This window comes from Ochotona curzoniae, unplaced genomic scaffold (genome assembly GCF_017591425.1).
Source record: "Ochotona curzoniae isolate NIBS_2020 unplaced genomic scaffold, NIBS_Ocur_1.0 scaffold_4505, whole genome shotgun sequence".
Taxonomy (NCBI): domain Eukaryota; kingdom Metazoa; phylum Chordata; class Mammalia; order Lagomorpha; family Ochotonidae; genus Ochotona; species Ochotona curzoniae.
This window is the reverse complement of record NW_024467118.1, coordinates 27,158,261-27,163,920: the sequence shown is the minus strand read 5'-3', so window position 1 is coordinate 27,163,920 and position 5,660 is coordinate 27,158,261. Positions and strand designations below refer to the sequence as shown.

Sequence of the window (5,660 nt, the reverse complement as noted above, 5' to 3'; positions counted from 1 at the left end):
ATGTACTACAAGCCACTAGTAAACAAAACCGCCTGACTGGCACAAAGACAGACATATGGACCAGTGAAAAAGAAAAAAAAAAATACCCCGAATTAACTCATACATCTAGTTTTTGACAAGTGAATTGAAACTAACATAAGGAAAAAGGACAGTCTCTTCAACAAATGGTGCTGGGAAAACCGGATCCACAGTTGCAGAATTATGAAACAAGACTCTTCATGCCTTAAACAAAATTCAACTCTAACAGATAAAGAATCTAACCTATGATATCATGCCATCAAATCACTAGAGGAAAACACTAGGGTAATTCCTAAAGACACAGACATAGGCAAAGGTTTCTTGGAAAAGACCTGAGAAGTACCAATGATTAAAGCAAGTAATAATAATAACAACAACAAATTGGATTACAGCAAGCTAAGAAGCTTCAGCACTGCAAAGAAAATTATCAATAAAGTGAAAAGGCAGCCAACAGAATGGTAGACAATATTTGCAAACTCTGCAGCTGATAGGGGGTTAAAATTCATTAATTAAGAATAGCTCAAGAAACGCACCAACAAGAAAGGAGACAACTTAGTTAAGGAATGGGCAAAGAACATTAACAGACAATTTTCAAAGATGAAAGTGTTTCGAAGATGAAACACAAATCACCATCAGACACATGAAAAAAATGCTTAGGATCACTAGCCATGAAGGTACTGCAAACAAAAACCACAAGTTTCACCTCACCCCAGTTAGAATGGTTATTATCCAAAAATTTAAAATAAGCAAAACTTTTTCAGGGCATCTGGGTTGTTTCCATATCTTCACCATTATGGATTGTGCTATTATAAATATAAGGTTGCTGGTCACTTTCTCATATACAGATTTCACTTCCCTTGGATGTATTCCCCAGGAGTGGGATAGCTGGGTTATATAACAGACCATTTTTCAGTTGTCTTAACACTCTCTATACTGACTTGCATGAAGAAACTGTGTTACATCTACTTCATGGAATGCTACTCAGTCGTTAAAATGAATAAAATTCTACCATTTGCAATAAAATGGTGCCAACTGGACACCACTATGCTCAGTGAAATAAGCCAATCTCCAAAGGACAAGTATCATATATTCTTTCTGATATAAGGCAACCTTCATGAAAAATATAAGATCAAATATATATGTAAACATATATTACAGATATTCAGCTATAGAAACTTGAATAATGGAGGCAAGTATATCTTGAGTGAAGATACAATGCAGTATGCATGCCTACTTCTAAATAAAAGATGGACTCCCAACAAAACTGTTAAATATATCTTGACAATAGGATGATGGACTTTCTATTGTTGTCTGTATCTACAACGTGATAGGGGAATGGGACGGATGAAAGGGGAAATCCTTCAGCCTAAGGAACTCTATCATGAAAAATAAAAACTATTAAAAAAGCCAGCCTCATTCACTGTTGGTGGAAATGTAAACAAGTGAAACTAATAAGGTTCTGATTGTCCTCTTAGCATTGTGCCTACGGGATGCAAATAGTCTGTTCACTTTATATTAATACAAATAAAATATTAAAAATGAAGCAATAGGAATGATGTTTACAAGAACAAAAACTGCCTCTTACTCTCTGAATAATTTTAAAACTGTAAGGTACAGAAAACCAATAATATAACTTGTTGTTTCTACTGGATAGCAAATTATTTTTCCCTTATTCTTAAGTGTAGTTATTATTTCTAACTGTGTATGCATTATTTAAATTTTTTTTTAATTAAAAAATTTATTTTGACATTCTTTACATACTTAGTTAGAGTAAGAAGGTTCAAGGGCTACAGGAAAGTGGATAATACTAGTATGTTTTCCATATTGTTACCTTCATGTTTAAAAGGGGGGTATTAAGGGAGAAGGCCCACCCAATTTCCCACCCTCCCCAAGTCCCGGATGTAGGGCATGCTCTGAGGTTCTTGCTCAAGTGGTTTTGATATTGCAACAGTTATGAATCGCTGTCAATCTTGCCACTCCAAGCACTATGAGGTCTTTGAAAAATCCACTGATTGACATAGTCCATCATAGCTGAGATGGTTGGTTGACCCGTTCTGTCTTCTCTCTTTTCTTCGTTAGGGTTCTGAGTCCAGCATTTAGATTAGGAAGATTTCCAAAGAAACTTCTTGTATGTGCTAACAAGTACAGGGCCTGGCACCGTCCATCACTCCAATCAGCTGGTGGTTGTAATTGCTGGGTTGGTTTTGTTTTCACTCCCGACTTCCACCCAAAGGAAGCAGCCTCTGGAACCCAGCAGGCCCGGACATGGCTCACCATGTGCCCATGGCGGCCGTCCAGGATCCAGGCATGAGACGCCCCGTCCTGAGACCCACCAGCTGCTGGGAGGCTGCTGGAGGTTTAAATTCCCAGGCCCAAGGTCGCGCCCCTCCCAAATCCCCTTCACCGCCCAATGAGGGCAGCGGGTGGGTGCCGGACCTGCCCAGTCCCAGAGGCCTCCCCCCGTCGGTCTACTCACCCCAAAGGAAGCAGCCTCTGGAACCCAGCAGGCCCGGACATGGCTCACCATGTGCCCATGGCGGCCGTCTGGGATCCAGGCATGAGACGGCCTGTGCTGAGACCCACCAGCTGCCGGCATTATTTAAATTTTTAACCTGCCATTTCATTTGTTAATAGAGGTGACATATTTATTGTACATGGACATGAGAGTTATGATTTTACTCTTTAAAGCCATTCTTTAATATGTTATAACTTAGGAAATTAATTTTTGATTATATATGTTCAACTAAAAATGTAATGTTTTATAAATGACAGTTGATGCTAACACAAAATTAGGACACATGAGACTGACAGAGTATGCATCATCCCATCACTCAAAGCTTGTTCCTTAAACAGCAGTGTAACCTTGTTCCGTAACTAATAACAGCAAGCTACATGCATTTTTTTAAAGATTTATTTATTTTTATTACAAAGTCAGATATACAAAGAGGAGGAGAGACAGAGACAAAATCTTCCTCCGATGATTCACCCCCCAAGTGAGCGCAACGGCCGGTACTGCGCCGATCAGAAGCCAGTATACAGGAAACCCAGGATCTGGGTCTCCCACGGGGGTGCAGGGTCCCAAAGCATTGGGCCATCCTCGACTGCTTTCCCGGGCCATAGGCAGGGAGCTGGATGGGAAGTGGAGCTGCCGGGATTAGAACCGGTGCCCATATGGCATCCCGGGCGCATTCAAGGCGAGGATCTTAGCTGCTAGGCCATGCCGCCAGCCCCCATACATGGTTTTTAATGACAGCGTGCCATTTCAATGTTTTGTATTTAAAGAGGACATTAATAATAATAGTTTCATAAAAATAAATGAAGGTGAAGATGTATGCCAACATTAATTTACAACTTTCTTCTCTTTAATTAATATTATTGCATGTTTTAATTTGAAGTGCGTTTTACTCATCAACATGAGATGTCTAATTTATACGAAATTTCATTCAAAGGACTGTCTCCAGAGAAGCAACCATTTACTGTAGGCTATGAATATACATTATGAATATACATAAGTTCACAAACGACTTCTATTATAAGCAAAAGTCACAATTAAATCATGCTCCCAATGACCAATTTATTTATTTCAACAAATCCATTCCATTTTCTTGTATTGTTTGAATGCCCCTTTCTAGTTCTTCTAGCTGGTAACATCTTTATTCGATCTTTATTGTCAGTTCTTGGATCATGCCAGTAACCACCTATTTTTCCAATATAGTCAGAGTGATTACACAGCACCTCCTACTTTTTCCTGTAATCCCTCATTTGACTTAACCTCTAGAAAACACAAACATGGCAGTGTGGATAACTCTGTAAAATGTCCAGTGATTCTTCTTGTAATACTCTGTGTGTTCAAGGTATAATGTCTTAAGCTTAACACACACTCTGTCAGCTGTATCATACAATATCACACATCCTTTCTATCCAGAACCATCCCTACTCATCCCTCGCATCTCCTTTTTAAGAACAAACTCTTGATGAAATATTCCATGATAACTGCTTGATGCAGACTCATGCTTCTGAAATTCCAACGAACTTCATCTCCATGTGGTCCCTTCTTGGGAAGTTCTTTGAGTACTGGGACTGTGTTGGATTTATAATATCATGACCTACTTATTTTTACATTACTGAAAAATAGTTAATAATGAGTGTAATTTTCATTTAAGTAAACTTACGTTTGGAGAAGTCAAATAAAAGAATAGAAACATGGTGCTATAACAAAGAAAAATATTTGAAAAGCTACTTTAATGTCTTTCCGACCTATAATTTCAAACATAGAGACCAGAAGAAATCATTGATTTGTTCTTCCAACATATTGCTATGATCAAGGGACTTCCTGGGGCAAATCATATAAAGTTTCAAAGTGTCACTTCATCCAAGAAACACTTATTTTCACTGATACTACACTTGATCTCAGCCAAAAGGCCGAGAAGCAATACTTATTTTCATTGAAATCTACTGAGATTGAACCATGAATCATATTTTTAGTGTATTAAGATTAATATCTTCAATTATTACTGTCAATCAGTTCCTTGCCCCCAGGATTAATACCTTCTGAGCATAATTTTGTTTCCTTCTATATCAAGACCATTCTTAAAGATACCATTCTAAAAAAACATGAATACATTATAAAATATTACCTAAAAATTATTCTTTTCACAAATTTAATCTTAGCATGCTTTGGCTTGAAATTCTAATAAAATATTTAATTATTGAAAATCAGGATCAGACAACATTTCACTGAAATTTTTAAACATGTCTGAAAAATCCAGCCCATTTAAAAAGAATGTTCTATTCTTTTAGAGTATGTTCTTACTACTGATAGTACCCCAAAGGCCTGAGATGCTGTGATTGTAGGATACTAACTAAACACAGTTGCTCATAGGATATAGTCTGCCATGTAACAGGCTCAGCATGGAAATTATGCCTCAACTGTGCTCCCCAGGTAAATTACAGCCAATATCAAAGTGAAAAACTTTAATTTTTAAAAAAACAGACAGCCATCTATAAGGAAAACAATTCTGTAAGGTAATTCATACTACATAAAGAGCGAAATCTCTTATGAGCTCATTCATCCCTCAATAGTTCCTGGTGGCCAGTGCCGGGGAGGCTATAGTAAGAAGCATGGAGCTCCATCTTTGTCTCCATGCAGGCAGCAAACTTCCAAGTACTTAGGCCATTTTCTGATACTTTCCCATGTGCACTAGATCAGAAGACGAGCCATTGGGTCACAACACAGCACTCTGACATGGGATACTGGCATCACAGGTGTTGTCTTAACCCACTGTACCACAACATCTATCGCAGATGCAAACACCTTATCACAATGATTTTGAACTTTTCAAGATCAGCAGACTTCCACCAAATCAATAGTATCATTCTCCTTAATTCTGAATATTAAGAGCCTTGTTAGCTCAGTAGGTAGCATGTCAGTCTCATAGTCCTGAATATTTGAGAAGAGTTTGTAAACTAAGGCTAAATGTGTTCTTGCCTAGTGTTTTGAAATGAAAACAAAACAAATGAAAATTCATCACAATATCCTCCTCCTTTTTAAAAGAAATATGCTGCTGTCAATGTTATGTTTTTGTTCTTGTACGAAATAGTAAGTTTGAGTTTACACGAAATAAGATTTTTCTGACATAATG

General features: G+C 37.8%; 1 pseudogene; it reads right to left on the bottom strand.

Moving 5' to 3' along the window:
* Positions 1 to 4,375: 4,375 nt before the first annotated feature.
* Positions 4,376 to 4,452, bottom strand: LOC121146933 (annotated as a pseudogene).
* Between the last annotated feature and the right edge of the window lie 1,208 nt (positions 4,453 to 5,660).